Source organism: Panulirus ornatus, chromosome 3 (genome assembly GCF_036320965.1).
Source record: "Panulirus ornatus isolate Po-2019 chromosome 3, ASM3632096v1, whole genome shotgun sequence".
NCBI classification, from domain to species: Eukaryota; Metazoa; Arthropoda; class Malacostraca; order Decapoda; family Palinuridae; genus Panulirus; species Panulirus ornatus.
This window is the reverse complement of record NC_092226.1, coordinates 32578693-32596347: the sequence shown is the minus strand read 5'-3', so window position 1 is coordinate 32596347 and position 17655 is coordinate 32578693. Positions and strand designations below refer to the sequence as shown.

The following is a 17655-nucleotide window of genomic DNA, read 5'->3' as shown; positions in this document are numbered from 1 at the left end:
GCAGCTGGTGTGGGTGGTGAGGCCTGCAGCAGACCCACTGATGCCAGCTGGTGTGGGTGGTGAGGTCTGCAGCAGACCCACTGACGGCAGCTGGTGTGGGTGGTGAGTCCTGCAGCAGACCCACTGACGGCAGCTGGCGTGGATGAGGAAATATTCAGCAAGCTTTTCATAACCAACATAAGGCCAATATTGAGATACGCTTCTCAGGTTTGGTTACTCGCAGGAATAGAACAAATAACGAATAAAAAACGTTATAGATCAAGGCATAAACGATGGTACCAGAATCAAGAGATCTGGTTTATGGGGAAAATCTAAACACCTTTAATGTCCACCGGAGAAGAGAGTAGAGTAAAGGGTGATATGATCACGACATATAAGGTTTTGAACGAGCTTTGTAGTGAACAGTTCTTCGGAAGTTGCAGGGACTGAACAACCAGAAGCCATTGTGTAACAATAACCGTGAAACATGTTCGGAGGAATGTAAAAATCGACCATACATATATATAGTATTACAGCCGCGCTTGAATGGAATGACGCGAGTGAGAAAAGAGTCAGTGTGGGCGGCATGAGAAAGCTTCAGACGTTGTATGATGATAGTAGAGGGAGTTCGAGAGAGAGAGAAAGAGAGAGGGGGGCGCTACGAATGCAGATCTACCTCCTCGTATAGCAGTAGTAGGTCATTATACACATAGTTCTTCTTATGCTCATCCTCCCTCACTCCTCTTCTCTCCTTCTTCAATTCTGTCTCCCTTTGTGTGTGTGTGTGTGTGTGTGTGTGGAAGTGTATGCACAATGTGAGAATGTGTGGAGGGGTGCCGACACTAGGGGACTCTGTACATTATGCCGTTCGAGTAAAGATAAATATGCCCAGACCCGGGATCGAACCGGGGACCTTTAGATCTTCAGTCTAACGCTCTCCCATCTGAGCTATCTAGGCTACAATACCTTTTGAATTTTTCCTAAAATGGATATGTACATGCAGTCTTTCCACTTATGATACATGCATACCTTTGCACGCATGTGCCACCTAACCACAGCACACCCACACACTCCCACCCACCACACATCTACACAATCCAACACTGCCACCACATCCCAGTTCACTCACGTGTACAAGCACATCCTCAGCACTCACGCATCAAATTTCAACACTATATGTCTGTATATATATATATATATATATATATATATATATATATATATATATATATTTATATATATATTATCCCTGGGGATAGGGGTGAAAGAATACTTCCCACGTATTCCCTGCGTGTCGTAGAAGGCGACTAAAAGGGGAGGGAGCGGGGGGCTGGAAATCCTCCCCTCTCATTATCTTTTTTTATTTTTCCAAAAGAAGGAACAGAGAAGGGGGCCAGCCTCAAAGGCCCAGCCCTCTGTTCTTAACGCTACCTCGCTAACGCGGGAAATAGCGAATAGTTTGAAAAAAAAAAAAAAAAAAAAAAATATATATATATATATATATATATATATATATATATATATATATATATATATACACACACACACGGTGATTATGTCCCTGATTAGAATATTTTAAGTTGGGCTTGGTGTATCAGCTAATATGAAAGTAAAAAAGTATTGAAGATAATCGCAGAGAAAATATATGGCCAGTAGGAGAGGAGAGATGACCGAAGTGAGACGCGACACGGTTTCTAGGGAAATAGGTCTTGTGTGTACCGAAGCTGTTGTGTCCCTACGAGAGAGTGAGCTCAGGGCTGGACAAAAAGGGAGGCTGGATGTATTGTTTGTATCTGGAACAACATCAAACATTTGACACTACACCGTATGGGGAAGGGGGGCTCATGAAGAGGCTGGATGTTTTAAATGTTTTGCTACCATTAAAAGACTCTGAAATATATAAATCTATGTTAATAGTTGTATGTTTTTAAGTGTCTTCGTCATGTAAAAAGCACCGACGAAGCACTAGGATTTATCGTTTTTACAAATTCCACGAAATTAAGGGAATTCAAATCAATGGTCAGGGATATGGAGTTGAATCGTTCGATGGTCAGATCATTATCTTAGTGGAAAGGAACGCCGAACACATATCAGAAGAGCCTTCTTGTAATTGGTTGTGGTCACCTAAGGAGTGCTGCAGGGTTCTGATCTGGGATCTTTTAGTCTTCATGGTTTATGTAAATGATTTACCAGAATACGTGGGCGTCGTTGAACCAGATGTCTTTGCAAGAGACGCAGAGGGGAGTTTACAAGGGAATTTACCAGGGGACTTCGACTCCAAAGTTGGTCTGATACGTGGTTGACGAAATTCAACCCAAGTAAATGTAAAGTAATGAGGGTAACACAGAGTGAGGCTTAGCGTTGATACAACGATTATGTAACAGGAAATAGGTGCAGGATTCTATGTGTGAGTCTTGGGATTCGACATTGTACCTAACCTGTCGCCAGGGTCACGCTGGCAAATACCAGAACTGTTTTCAAGTTCCAGTTTGTATAAGGAAATATTCAGCAAAATGTTCAACTCTTACATAAGACTAAAACTGGAACATACTCCCCCAGTTTGGTCACCGCACCTGAAGCTTTAGAGCACAAAGACCCAACAGAAAAAGGCAAGATAATGGCTACAACAGTGTTAGCAGAATTAAGAGACTTTGAGTTAATGGAGAAGGCTATGGGCCTTAGATTTGCCAACCAGGGAAAAGAGAAGATTAAGGGCCGACCTGATCACAACATGTAAGATTTGAAACGAGCTTGGTAGTCTAGTAAACAGCTCTTTGGAAGGTGCAGGGATGGACTAACCAGATATCAAGCAAGAAACTTTGAGAAACGACGTAAACAAGTACTTTTATGAGTAATGGATGAATGGAATAAACTGATGTACGAGATATCGATAACGGACATGATACAGAGGCTTGAGGATGTTGCATGATGGTGGAGAAAGTTCAGGAGATGGGACCCCTGCGAGTACAGACCTAACTACCCGTACGGTACAAATAGGTAATTACACACAAAGCTTCTCTTTCTCTCTCCCTCTCTCGCTCTCCGTTTCCCCTCTCTCTCTTTCTCTTTCTGTTTTCACCTGTGTGGCAGTGTATTTCGAAGTGTGTTCATAGTGTGAGAATATGTGGAGATGTGTCGACACTCGGGAACTCTATACGTTCTGCCCATCGAGTAGAAGTAAAAGATATACACAAGATATGCCCAGACCCGGGATCGAACCGGGGACCTTTAGATCTTCAGTCTAACGCTCTCCCAGCTGAGCTATCTAGGCATGTTGAATATCTATTCGTAAAATTTACTCAAACTGAAACTGTACATACAGTCGTATCACATTCACATACTCAGACACGATGAGCGCACCGCCACACACTCATGAAGTGCCACAAATCTCCAACACACTCGCACAGTTCACCCACACCCTTACTCCCTTATAAAGTGACGCTAAACCCCAACACACTCGCAAAGTATCATTACAGCTCCAACATTCCGACAGTGACATCACACCCGAGACACTGACACCACACCTCAACACTTATCACAATACGACCACACCTCGACACACACGCGCGTACATTTCCACCACATCTCAACACACTTTCACACAGTACCACTACACAAGAAAACAATTACGCAGTGCTACCACACCTCAAGACATACACACACACACAGTACCGTCACATCTCAACACAGCCCCACCTTATCCCCAACACATATAGTCGTGGTTCTAATGAAACATTTGATGTACTGAAGATGTGTGCAGATACAGTTGACAAACTCCTTACAGTACTGTTCAAGATGTCGATGAAGAAAGGCAGAGTACCAAATGCAGTGGAAGAGGGCAAGCTTCATGCTGTGTATCAGAATGAATGAATCTTTGCACAGGAGAAGTTACCCAAGTGAGAGACAACACGGTTTTAGGGAAACGAGGTAATGTGTATCGAACTGAGGTTTTAGTGAGGGTGTGAGCTCAGTACTGGACAGACGAGAAGGATGGGTGGATTGTTTTGTATTTGGACTGTCAGAGAGCATTTGACACCGTCTCGCTTTGGAAAATGATTAAAGAAGCTGGATCACCAGCAAGGAATAAGGGGATAAGAATTATCTTAATGTAAGGGAACAAAGGATACATGTCAAGAGCGTTCTTGAATTGGGTTAAGGTCACCACTAGAATGCCGCAGGGTTTTGTTCTGGGACCATTACCATTCTGGATTTGTGTAATTGACTTGATATAAGATATGGACTCTTATCTGAATATACATTGTTCGCAAATGACGTAAAGGCCACGGGGGAAGTGAAAAGGCAGAAAGATTGCATCAATTTAGGAGACCTGGACAGACTCCAATGTTTCCTAATGCATTGTTGACAACATTCAACCCGAGTAAATGTAAAGTAATGAGGACTGGTCAAAATGAAAGAAGGCGTCGATATTGATAATACTTACAAGGAAGTCAACGACAAGAATCTGAATGATTACACATGGTACTTGATATTGTCTCTAACACGTCGTTAGAGTCCTGTTTGCAAACACTAGAAATGCGCTAAACATAATGGATAAGGAAATATTTAGCAAGGCGTTCACGTCCTACACAATACCAAAACAGGAATATGCTTCTCAAGTTTAGTCACCGCACAAAGACCTAATATAAAGGTCCAGAGGAGGACAACAACGATGGTGCGAGATAGCACAGTTCCAGGGAAAGGCAAGAGGCCTTATGATTGCCCATCATGGAAGAGGAAAGAGTGAGGGGTGACATGATCACAACATTTAAGGCTTTAGATCAGCTTGCTGACGTAAATCATGAACGGTACTTCGGAAGATGCCTGGCTGCACCAAACAGAAGCCATAACATGATATTAGCCAAGAAACTTATCAGAAATCATGTAAATTGATACATATACAGGGAAGAGCAGTGAATCAGTGGAACAAACTGAGTTATGTGATACTGATTATGGACAGCATACAGAAGTTTGAAAAGTTGCACGATGGTAAAGACAGTTCAAGAGACAGCACCACTACTACTGCAGAACTCCCTCCCCGCACAGATCTAGTAGGTAATTACACATATCTCTTATTTTCACCCACCCTCACTCTTCTCTCCCCTTTTTTTCTGTGTCTGTGTGTGGATTTGTATATGAAAATGTATGCTTAATGTGAGGATGTATGATGCGCTGACATTAGGGAACTCTGTATTTTGTTGTTCGAGAAAAGGCAAAAGTTATACAAAATATGCCCAGACCCGGCATCGAACCGGGGACCTTTATATCTTCAGTCTAACGCCCTCCCAGCTTAGCTATCTAGGCACCTTGAATCTTTCTCTAAATTTTACTCAAAAGTGAAACTGTCCAGCACGCTCAAAACATTGTGTAAACACCACCACCCACTCATAGTACGTACACATGCACACATTATCACAAAACCCAACACACGCACATTCCCTCATACAATGATGCTAGGCCCCAACATACTCTGAAAGTAACAGCACTTCTCCACTACTCCGACAGTGACATCATACCCAACATGACCACACAATGACGCCACATTTCAACACTTATCACAGTACTACCACACCTCGACACGCGCACAACGCCAGCACATCTGAACACACTTTCACACCTCAAGCCATATGGAAACAGTCGCACAATGCCGCTACACATCAACACATCTACACAGTGCTACCACACCTCACCACATACACGCACAGTGCTAACACATCCCAACACCGCCACATCATATACCAACACACATAGTCATGGTCCTAATGACAAATCGGATCTACTGAAGATGTATGCAGTTACAGTTGACAACCCCTTACAATACTGTTCAAGATGTCTAAGGAGAAAGGCAAATTACCAAATGCAGAGGAAGAGGCAAACTTCATGCATACGTATAAGAATGGATGAATCTTTGCACAGTAGTTGAATAAGGGAAAGACAACACGGTTTCAGGGACACGGTCATGAGAACCGAATTTCTTAGATATCTATGAGAATGTGAGCTCAGTATTGGACAGACAAGAAGGTTGGGTCGACTGTTTTGTCTGGACTGCCAGAGAGCATTTGACACCGTCTCGCGATGGGAGGATGATTTAGAAGCTGGACACAAGACACGTATAAGGGGAAGAATCTCTTGATTGTTAGACTATCTTAGTGGAAGAGAATAAGAGACTTGTGTCAAAAGTGCCTTCTTGAAATGGGTTGAGATCACCACTAGAATGCGCCAGTGTTCTGTTCTGAGAACATTAACATTCTTGATTTGTGTAAAAGACTTAGATATAAGATATGGACTCGTGCCTGAATGTACAGTTTTTGCAGATGACACACAGGCGTTAGGGGACGTGAAAAGGCAGGAAAGGGACTTCGCAAATTACAGGGTTTACTTAAAGCATTGTTGACGAAGCTTTATCCGAGTTTATGCAAGGTAATGAGGATGGGTCACAGTTTGAAAGTAGGCTCTGATGTTATTAGTACTTAGTAGGAAATGAGTTATAAGAATCTGTGTGTAAGTGGATCATGGTAGTCGATGCTATCTCTAGCCCGTCGCTAGAGTTAAAAGTACTTTGGAAGATGTCAGGTTACACCAACCAGAATCCATGACATCTTAGCCAAGAAACGTATTAGATATTATGCAAAGTGATAAATATATATGATGTAGTAGTGAATGAATGGATTAAACTGAGTTATGAGATAGTAATTGTTGACAACATACACAAGTTTACGATGTTATATGATAGTAAATGTAGTTCAAGAGACAGGGCCCTACGAGTGCAGACCTTGCTCTCCATACAGTACAAGTAGGTGATTATACACAAATCTTTTCTTTCTTATTCTCTCCCCTCCCTCACTCCTCTTCTCTCCCTGTTTTTTCCTCTCTCTTTCTTTGTGAGTGTGTGGATGTTTATATGGAAGCGTACACAGTGTATGAGAATGTGATGTGCCGACACTAGGGGACTGTATACATTTTGCTCTTCCAGTATACAAAATATGCCCAGACCCGGGATCGAACCGGGGACCTTTAGATCTTCAGTCTAACGCTCTCCCAGCTGAGCTATCTAGGCATCCTGAACATTCATCTCTAAATTTCACCCAAAGTGGAACTGTACATCTAGTCTTTCCACGTACAGACACTCTAGCATGGCAAGCCCACCTCCAAACAATCATCGTAAAGTGCCACTAAACTCCTGTACACTCACAATGTACCAGCACATCCCCAACCACACACACTCACAGTCACATATCGCTACCACATCTGAACACTCTGACACAATGTCACCACACCTCAACACACTCACATAGGCCCACCATAACCAAACACACTCACATGATGACTGCACACACACACACACACACACACACACACACACACACACACACACACACACACACACACACACACACACACACTTAGGACATATAATCGTGGAAACTACAAAAAATCAACCATTTCTCTGGTAACATTGATTGGGAAATGGTGTTCAGTAGCCACGTACCAGGGCATTGTAGTGAAAGGCTTCGTTAAATTTACGGTGGAACAAATTGTCAATGAAAGAGCTGCTGATTATTAAAGCTGAGACTTTCAGAAGGAAGAGTCGGAAGATGATGTAAAGATAAACGTGGAACTGAAGAATGAGGTGAAAGAGGGTTTCCTCAGTGGAAGACACTGTCGCCCAAGAACACTGAAATGGAATTTGAAGTGGGGTGTTGGAAAGCGTTGAAATAACTAGAAAAGACAGACATGATACTATAATGTGTTGACTTAGATAAGATTCATTGTCATGATGAGATTCTTCCTGAAGATGTACGTGTCCAGATGAGCTCCATACACCGCCTGTAATGTTACTCAAGATGTGATCGAGGGGAAATCTGAAACCTGTCTTTAAGGAAGGTGACCGGGAGAACACACCAAACAACAGACCAGTTTCCGTGATGTGCACGATCGATAAAGTACTGGAAAAGATGATCAGAAAGAAAATGGATGGTTACAGAGCACGATTCCAGGACAGCAAGGTTCAAAGAGTTTCTAGGACAGCAAGGTTCCAGGAGAGCACGATTCAAGACAGTACGGTTCCAGGACAGCACGATTCCAGGACAGCACGATTCAAGACAGTACTGTTCCAGGACCGCGCGGTTCCAGGACCACGGTTCCAGGACAGCACGATTCCAGGACAGCACGATTCAAGACAGTACGGTTCCAGGACAGCACGATTCAAGACAGTACGGTTCCAGGACAGCACGATTCAAGACAGTACGGTTCCAGGACAGCACGATTCAAGACAGTACGGTTCCAGGACAGCACGATTCCAGGACAGCACGATTCCAGGACAGCACGATTCAAGACAGTACGGTTCCAGGACAGCACGATTCAAGACAGTACGGTTCCAGGACAGCACGATTCAAGACAGTACGGTTCCAGGACAGCACGATTCCAGGACAGCACGATTCCAGGACAGCACGATTCCAGGACAGCACGATTCAAGACAGTACGGTTCCAGGACAGCACGATTCCAGGACAGCACGATTCCAGGACAGCACGATTCCAGGACAGCACGATTCAAGACAGTACGGTTCCAGGACAGCACGATTCCAGGACAGCACGATTCCAGGACAGCACGATTCCAGGACAGCACGATTCCAGGACAGCACGATTCCAGGACAGCACGATTCCAGGACAGCACGATTCAAGACAGTACGGTTCCAGGACAGCACGATTCAAGACAGTACGGTTCCAGGACAGCACGATTCCAGGACAGCACGATTCAAGACAGTACGGTTCCAGGACAGCACGATTCAAGACAGTACGGTTCCAGGACAGCACGATTCAAGACAGTACGGTTCCAGGACAGCACGATTCAAGACAGTACGGTTCCAGGACAGCACGATTCAAGACAGTACGGTTCCAGGACAGCACGATTCAAGACAGTACGGTTCCAGGACAGCACGATTCAAGACAGTACGGTTCCAGGACAGCACGATTCCAGGACAGCACGATTCCAGGACAGCACGATTCAAGACAGTACGGTTCCAGGACAGCACGATTCAAGACAGTACGGTTCCAGGACAGCACGATTCAAGACAGTACGGTTCCAGGACAGCACGATTCCAGGACAGCACGATTCCAGGACAGCACGATTCCAGGACAGCACGATTCCAGGACAGCACGATTCCAGGACAGCACGATTCCAGGACAGCACGATTCAAGACAGTACGGTTCCAGGACAGCACGATTCCAGGACAGCACGATTCCAGGACAGCACGATTCCAGGACAGCACGATTCAAGACAGTACGGTTCCAGGACAGCACGATTCCAGGACAGCACGATTCCAGGACAGCACGATTCAAGACAGTACGGTTCCAGGACAGCACGATTCAAGACAGTACGGTTCCAGGACAGCACGATTCAAGACAGTACGGTTCCAGGACAGCACGATTCCAGGACAGCACGATTCAAGACAGTACGGTTCCAGGACAGCACGATTCAAGACAGTACGGTTCCAGGACAGCACGATTCAAGACAGTACGGTTCCAGGACAGCACGATTCAAGACAGTACGGTTCCAGGACAGCACGATTCCAGGACAGCACGATTCCAGGACAGCACGATTCCAGGACAGCACGATTCAAGACAGTACGGTTCCAGGACAGCACGATTCCAGGACAGCACGATTCCAGGACAGCACGATTCCAGGACAGCACGATTCCAGGACAGCACGATTCAAGACAGTACGGTTCCAGGACAGCACGATTCCAGGACAGCACGATTCAAGACAGTACGGTTCCAGGACAGCACGATTCAAGACAGTACGGTTCCAGGACAGCACGATTCAAGACAGTACGGTTCCAGGACAGCACGATTCAAGACAGTACGGTTCCAGGACAGCACGATTCAAGACAGTACGGTTCCAGGACAGCACGATTCCAGGACAGCACGATTCAAGACAGTACGGTTCCAGGACAGCACGATTCAAGACAGTACGGTTCCAGGACAGCACGATTCAAGACAGTACGGTTCCAGGACAGCACGATTCAAGACAGTACGGTTCCAGGACAGCACGATTCAAGACAGTACGGTTCCAGGACAGCACGATTCAAGACAGTACGGTTCCAGGACAGCACGATTCCAGGACAGCACGATTCCAGGACAGCACGATTCCAGGACAGCACGATTCAAGACAGTACGGTTCCAGGACAGCACGATTCCAGGACAGCACGATTCAAGACAGTACGGTTCCAGGACAGCACGATTCAAGACAGTACGGTTCCAGGACAGCACGATTCAAGACAGTACGGTTCCAGGACAGCACGATTCAAGACAGTACGGTTCCAGGACAGCACGATTCAAGACAGTACGGTTCCAGGACAGCACGATTCAAGACAGTACGGTTCCAGGACAGCACGATTCAAGACAGTACGGTTCCAGGACAGCACGATTCAAGACAGTACGGTTCCAGGACAGCACGATTCCAGGACAGCACGATTCCAGGACAGCACGATTCAAGACAGTACGGTTCCAGGACAGCACGATTCAAGACAGTACGGTTCCAGGACAGCACGATTCCAGGACAGCACGATTCCAGGACAGCACGATTCAAGACAGTACGGTTCCAGGACAGCACGATTCCAGGACAGCACGATTCCAGGACAGCACGATTCCAGGACAGCACGATTCAAGACAGTACGGTTCCAGGACAGCACGATTCCAGGACAGCACGATTCAAGACAGTACGGTTCCAGGACAGCACGATTCAAGACAGTACGGTTCCAGGACAGCACGATTCAAGACAGTACGGTTCCAGGACAGCACGATTCCAGGACAGCACGATTCAAGACAGTACGGTTCCAGGACAGCACGATTCCAGGACAGCACGATTCCAGGACAGCACGATTCAAGACAGTACGGTTCCAGGACAGCACGATTCAAGACAGTACGGTTCCAGGACAGCACGATTCAAGACAGTACGGTTCCAGGACAGCACGATTCAAGACAGTACGGTTCCAGGACAGCACGATTCAAGACAGTACGGTTCCAGGACAGCACGATTCCAGGACAGCACGATTCAAGACAGTACGGTTCCAGGACAGCACGATTCAAGACAGTACGGTTCCAGGACAGCACGATTCCAGGACAGCACGATTCAAGACAGTACGGTTCCAGGACAGCACGATTCCAGGACAGCACGATTCAAGACAGTACGGTTCCAGGACAGCACGATTCAAGACAGTACGGTTCCAGGACAGCACGATTCAAGACAGTACGGTTCCAGGACAGCACGATTCCAGGACAGCACGATTCAAGACAGTACGGTTCCAGGACAGCACGATTCCAGGACAGCACGATTCCAGGACAGCACGATTCAAGACAGTACGGTTCCAGGACAGCACGATTCCAGGACAGCACGATTCAAGACAGTACGGTTCCAGGACAGCACGATTCAAGACAGTACGGTTCCAGGACAGCACGATTCAAGACAGTACGGTTCCAGGACAGCACGATTCCAGGACAGCACGATTCAAGACAGTACGGTTCCAGGACAGCACGATTCAAGACAGTACGGTTCCAGGACAGCACGATTCAAGACAGTACGGTTCCAGGACAGCACGATTCAAGACAGTACGGTTCCAGGACAGCACGATTCCAGGACAGCACGATTCAAGACAGTACGGTTCCAGGACAGCACGATTCCAGGACAGCACGATTCAAGACAGTACGGTTCCAGGACAGCACGATTCAAGACAGTACGGTTCCAGGACAGCACGATTCAAGACAGTACGGTTCCAGGACAGCACGATTCCAGGACAGCACGATTCCAGGACAGCACGATTCAAGACAGTACGGTTCCAGGACAGCACGATTCAAGACAGTACGGTTCCAGGACAGCACGATTCAAGACAGTACGGTTCCAGGACAGCACGATTCCAGGACAGCACGATTCCAGGACAGCACGATTCCAGGACAGCACGATTCAAGACAGTACGGTTCCAGGACAGCACGATTCAAGACAGTACGGTTCCAGGACAGCACGATTCAAGACAGTACGGTTCCAGGACAGCACGATTCAAGACAGTACGGTTCCAGGACAGCACGATTCCAGGACAGCACGATTCCAGGACAGCACGATTCAAGACAGTACGGTTCCAGGACAGCACGATTCAAGACAGTACGGTTCCAGGACAGCACGATTCCAGGACAGCACGATTCAAGACAGTACGGTTCCAGGACAGCACGATTCCAGGACAGCACGATTCAAGACAGTACGGTTCCAGGACAGCACGATTCAAGACAGTACGGTTCCAGGACAGCACGATTCCAGGACAGCACGATTCAAGACAGTACGGTTCCAGGACAGCACGATTCAAGACAGTACGGTTCCAGGACAGCACGATTCAAGACAGTACGGTTCCAGGACAGCACGATTCAAGACAGTACGGTTCCAGGACAGCACGATTCAAGACAGTACTGTTATTGAAACTAGGTGCATGTGACGCGTTGGCGGTTAACCATGGAAAGTTTTGTGGGGCACTCGGGATGTGGAAAGGGAGCTTTGTTTCGGTCGTTGCATTATGCATGATAGTTAGAGACTGGAGTTTGTGAACGTATTGTGGCATTTGTTGTCTTTTCCTAGCGCTACCTCGGCGCGTGCGGGGGAGGGGGGGTGTCATTTCATGTGTGGCGAGGTGGCGAGGGGTTATGAATGATGACAGCAAGTATGAAATTAAGTACATGTGTTTATATGTTTATGTGTGTGTATCCATATATATGTGTACGTTGTATTGTATTGGTCTGTTATGTGCGTATGTGTACGTGTACGTATATACATGTGTATGTGGTGGTTGGGCATTCTTTCGTACTGTTTACTTGCGCTACCTCCTTAAGCGGGAGGAAGAGACAAAGTATAAATATTTATGTGTATATATATATATTATTATATATATATATTATATATATATAGATATATATATATATATATCTAATCACACAACACATTATATATAATACATACTTGTACATATGTATGGAGGAAGTAAGTGTTTTAGATATCTGCGGAGTGGATCTGGGCAGCGGATGGAAACCATGGATGCGGAGTGGATCATAGGGTGGGGAAGGGGGCGAAATTCCTGGGAGCCTTGAAGAATGTGTGGAGTCGAGAACATTATCGCGGAAAGCAAAAATGGGTATGTTTAAGGAATAGTTGGTTCCAACAATGTTGTTATGGTTGCGAGGCGTCGGGCTATGGATTTAGAGTGTGCGCAGGAGGATGGGATTGTGTGGAGATGAGACTGTTTGAGGACAATGTGTGGTCGTGAGGGTGGTTTTTCGATCGGTAAGTAACGTAAGGGTAAGAGGATTGGGGAAATAAAAAGAGCGGTTGAGAGGCAAAAGGGGGTTTTTTTAAAATGGTTTGGGACATGGAGAGAAGATGGGGAAAGTTGACCAAGAGGATTTGTGTCGGGGGGGAGGGAACAGGAGAAGAGGGAGCCAAATTGGAGGGGAAAGATGGAGTGAAAAGTTTTTTGTGGTCGGGGCCTGAACTGCAGGAGGGGAAAGGAGGGAAAGGGAAAAAGAGTAAATTTGGGGAGCGATTGGTTTACCGGGGTTACGTGCTTCGTGGATTAAATCGGGGCATGTAAAGGGTTTGGGGGAAAACCATGGAAAGCGTTTTTGGTATGTTATTTGGTGTGTGGACGTATGTTTACTGTGTATGGGGGTGGGGGGGGCCCTTTCTTTGTTTTTTCCCTTGCGCTACCTCGCAAACGCGGGGCAGCGGCAAAAAAAAAAAAAAAAAAAAAAAAAAATACATAAAACCCCACCAAAATATTTTTTTTATTTTTATATTTTTAATATATATATTTATATATATATATTAATATATATTATTTTAAAAGGAAGTAAAAGGAAAAAAAAAAGAGTTATATAGAAGACCGAGGGAGGGGCTTAAAGGTATCTTTTTTAAACTTACGGCCGGAGTTCGGGGCGCCTGTGCCGATGGGAGAGCTTTAGATTGAAGTCTAAAGGTCCCGGTTTCGATCCGGGGGTTGGGGAAAAATTTTTCTTTCTAGACTTCCCCCAAGTAATGGAGTGTTTGGCTTATCTCGTCCAAGTATTTTAGACTCTAATGTCTGTACAATTCTTCTCTTCTCCCTCTCCATTTTCTCCGTATTTTTCGCTCTCAAAATGATAGCTTTCACTCCCTTTTTTCTCTACCAAACCCCCTCTTTTTCTCTGTGACTTGTTTCTTTTTTCATATCTTACAGTATCTTTCACATTCATTTAGTCAAAAAGGCGGGAGAATTGTGCATAGAATGTTGTTTAGTGTTACCCAAAATGGGGTGTGTGTGTGTGTTGTGAGGCGGAGGGAGGAGTCTGGCCCCAATTATGCGTGTAAATTTTATAAATATTCTAAATTGCCAGCCCCGGGATCGAACCGGGGACCTTTAGTCTTCGTCTAACGCCTCCCTGGAGTACTAGGCGCCTGAAAAGCTTACTGGAAACTTAAATATGATACCGTCAGGCTTTTCTAGGTTGCTTCATTATTACTCTCCTCTCTCTTAAATAATTATATCATATATATATATATAATAATATATATATTATTATTTTAATAATATATTTTATATATTTAATATATATATATATATATAAAAATATATTTTTTTTTTTTTTTTTTTTTTTTTTTTTTATACTTTGTCGTGTCCCCCGGTTTGCGAGGTAGGCAAGGGAAACAGACGAAAGAAATGGCCCAACCCCCCCCCCCCCCATACAATGTACATACCATCCCACCGAAAAATACATCCTCAAGCTTTCCATTTTTTTTCCCCAGACGCTTCAAATCCCTGCTTCATCCATGACACACGTAACCCCTGATACCACTGACCAATTCACTTATTTTTGCCCTCCTTTCCCCTCCGCATGTTCGGCCCCGACACCAAAATCTTTTTCACCCATCTTTCCACCTCCCAAATTTTTTCTCCCTCTTTTTCGTTCCCCCCACCTCCGACACATTATCCCCTTGGTCAATCTTCCTCATCATTCTCTCCATGTCCAAAACCCCTTTTTAAAACCCCTCTTTTGCTCTCTCAACCACGCTCTTTTTATTTCCACACATCTCTCTTACCCTTACGTTACTTACTCGATCAAACCACCTCACACCACACATTGTCCTCAAACATCTCATTTCCAGCACATCCATCCTCCTGCGCACATCTCTATCCATAGCCCACGCCTCGCAACCATACAACATTGTTGGAACCACTATTCCCTCAAACACACCCATTTTTGCTTTCCGAGATAATGTTCTCGACTTCCACACATTTTTCAAGGCTCCCAAAATTTTCGCCCCCTCCCCCACCCTATGATCCACTTCCGCTTCCATGGTTCCATCCGCTGACAGATCCACTCCCAGATATCTAAAACACTTCACTTCCTCCAGTTTTTCTCCATTCAAACTCACCTCCCAATTGACTTGACCCTCACCCCTACTGTACCTAATAACCTTGCTCTTATTCACATTTACTCTCAACTTTCTTCTTCCACACACTTTACCAAACTCAGTCACCAGCTTCTGCAGTTTCTCACATGAATCAGCCACCAGCGCTGTATCATCAGCGAACAACAACTGACTCACTTCCCAAGCTCTCTCATCCCCAACAGACTTCATACTTGCCCCTCTTTCCAGGACTCTTGCATTTACCTCCCTTACAACCCCATCCATAAACATATATATATATATATATATATATATATATATATATATATATATATATATATATATATATATATATATATATATATATATTTCTCAAATCTCAAAAGATAAGTCTATTAATTCATTATTCTATCTGTTCACATGGCTGTCTATTTATCTAACAGTCATCCTGCCTCTTCATATATATATATACATATATATATATATATATATATATATATATATATATATATATATATATATATATATATATATATATATATCTTCATCTCTTTCATTTTCACCAACTCTCACATTCTTGACCATTGTCAGCCGTGCTGGCTCAGGGTAAACGTGTGTGTGTGTGTGTGTGTGTGTTTGTGTAATAACATTTACTATAATAACTTATCTTGTAATAATTGTACTAACTGTATGTACTGTAAGGATAGAGAGTTCAGCATTCGTGGGGTCCTCATCTCTTGAACACTTTTCTACTATCATTCAACTTGTATATGTTGTCCACATTTACATATATTCCAGTCATCCAGTCACCTTGTATAGATAAAAGTTATTTTTTTTACATGTTTTCCATGTTTTACGTCACAAATTTCGAGGAACTGGTTTCTGATGGGGTCGTAAAACTGGTGTAAAGGCTTAACTTGTGATCAAGTCTCCTCTTCCACTTTAGTCTTTCATTGTGGTCAGATCAATGGCGTTTAACCTCTTCCTGTAACTGTTTCAGTTCCGATACCACAGTGATTTTGTCCTTTGCATCTTATCGATTATAATATTTGTTCTTAAGGTACGGCAACGAGACTTGAGAAGCATATTATCGTTTTGGCCTGAAATACAATGTGGACAGCTTGTTCATTGTTCATCTATTCATGTTCTTAACCGTAATTATAATGTTTGCCAGTAGCCAGTTTGTCTTGTTTACTATTCTCCTAAGGTTGACTTTGGCGAGAGGTTAGGTCCATTATAGACTCTACATTTTGTGTAACACTGATTTCTGCGACTTATTCCCTTCTAGATGATAATAGTACTGAAACCTTCTCTCACTGTGTCTCAGCCTCACTATTTTGCATTTATGTACTCGTGATGATCTTCATCAAACATGTATCACATAAACGTTGGCATTATCTCAAAACATACTCAGGTTGAAGCCCAACTTATCCAGCGAGTCATTTACCTAGTATTCATTATCATAGGCTGAACATGCAGGAGCGTGTAAGGCATGCACGGGATAGAGCGTTTTAGTGGGCAGCGTGATGACAATGGTCAGAATCAGGGCATATGAAGCGGTCAGGGGAAACCACAAAAATGTTTGCTGGACTTGGCTGCGGACGGGGGCCGTCTTTTCGGTGCATAATTCATGATGCTGGTTTCAACTCATTAGGCTGTTCGTATGAATAACTCAGAGCGCCTAGATAGCTCAGATGGGAGAGCGTTAGACTGAAGATCTAAAGGTCCCCGGTTCGATCCCGGGTCTGGGCAATATCTTATCTATGAACTTTACCACTCAAGTAATGGAGTGTATTGGCTTATCTCGTCTCAACGTATCTTCAGACTCTCACTGTGTGTACACTTACATTCTCTCCCTTTCTCCATTTTCTCCTTATCTTTCGCTCTCATAAATGATAACATTTCACTCTTTCCTCTGTCTCCACCTATCCTTCTCTTTCTCTGTCTCTCTGTTTCTATCTTACATATCCTTTACACCATCTTTCAATACTGCCATTCTAGTCACAACTGGTCAGGAGAATTGTGCATAGAATGTGTGTCTAGTGTTATCCAGGATATGTGTGTGTGTGTGTGCTGAGGAGGAGAGAGAGAGAGAGAGAGTCTGCGCCTATCATATTAGGGTAAAGTTTATAAATATTCTAAATTGCCCAGACCCGGGATCGAACCGGGGACCTTTAGATCTTCAGTCTAACGCTCTCCCATCTGAGCTATCTAGGCGCTCTGACAAGCTTACTGGTAAGTTATATAATGATACTCGT

At 44.5% G+C, this 17655-nt stretch overlaps 6 non-coding genes across 6 annotated transcripts; 1 reads left to right on the top strand and 5 right to left on the bottom strand.

Annotated features, from left to right (window-relative positions):
- Positions 1 to 864: 864 nt before the first annotated feature.
- Positions 865 to 937, bottom strand: TRNAF-GAA (transfer RNA phenylalanine (anticodon GAA)). The gene has a single exon. It is a non-coding gene; the product is annotated as a tRNA-Phe (tRNA).
- A 2240-nt stretch (positions 938 to 3177) lies between these two features.
- Positions 3178 to 3250, bottom strand: TRNAF-GAA (transfer RNA phenylalanine (anticodon GAA)). Its single transcript has one exon. It is a non-coding gene; the product is annotated as a tRNA-Phe (tRNA).
- Positions 3251 to 5207: 1957 nt separating this feature from the next.
- TRNAF-GAA (transfer RNA phenylalanine (anticodon GAA)) lies at positions 5208 to 5280 on the bottom strand. Its single transcript has one exon. It is a non-coding gene; the product is annotated as a tRNA-Phe (tRNA).
- A 1680-nt stretch (positions 5281 to 6960) lies between these two features.
- On the bottom strand, positions 6961 to 7033 carry TRNAF-GAA (transfer RNA phenylalanine (anticodon GAA)). Its single transcript has one exon. It is a non-coding gene; the product is annotated as a tRNA-Phe (tRNA).
- A 10043-nt stretch (positions 7034 to 17076) lies between these two features.
- Positions 17077 to 17149, top strand: TRNAF-GAA (transfer RNA phenylalanine (anticodon GAA)). The gene has a single exon. It is a non-coding gene; the product is annotated as a tRNA-Phe (tRNA).
- A 392-nt stretch (positions 17150 to 17541) lies between these two features.
- TRNAF-GAA (transfer RNA phenylalanine (anticodon GAA)) lies at positions 17542 to 17614 on the bottom strand. Its single transcript has one exon. It is a non-coding gene; the product is annotated as a tRNA-Phe (tRNA).
- Between the last annotated feature and the right edge of the window lie 41 nt (positions 17615 to 17655).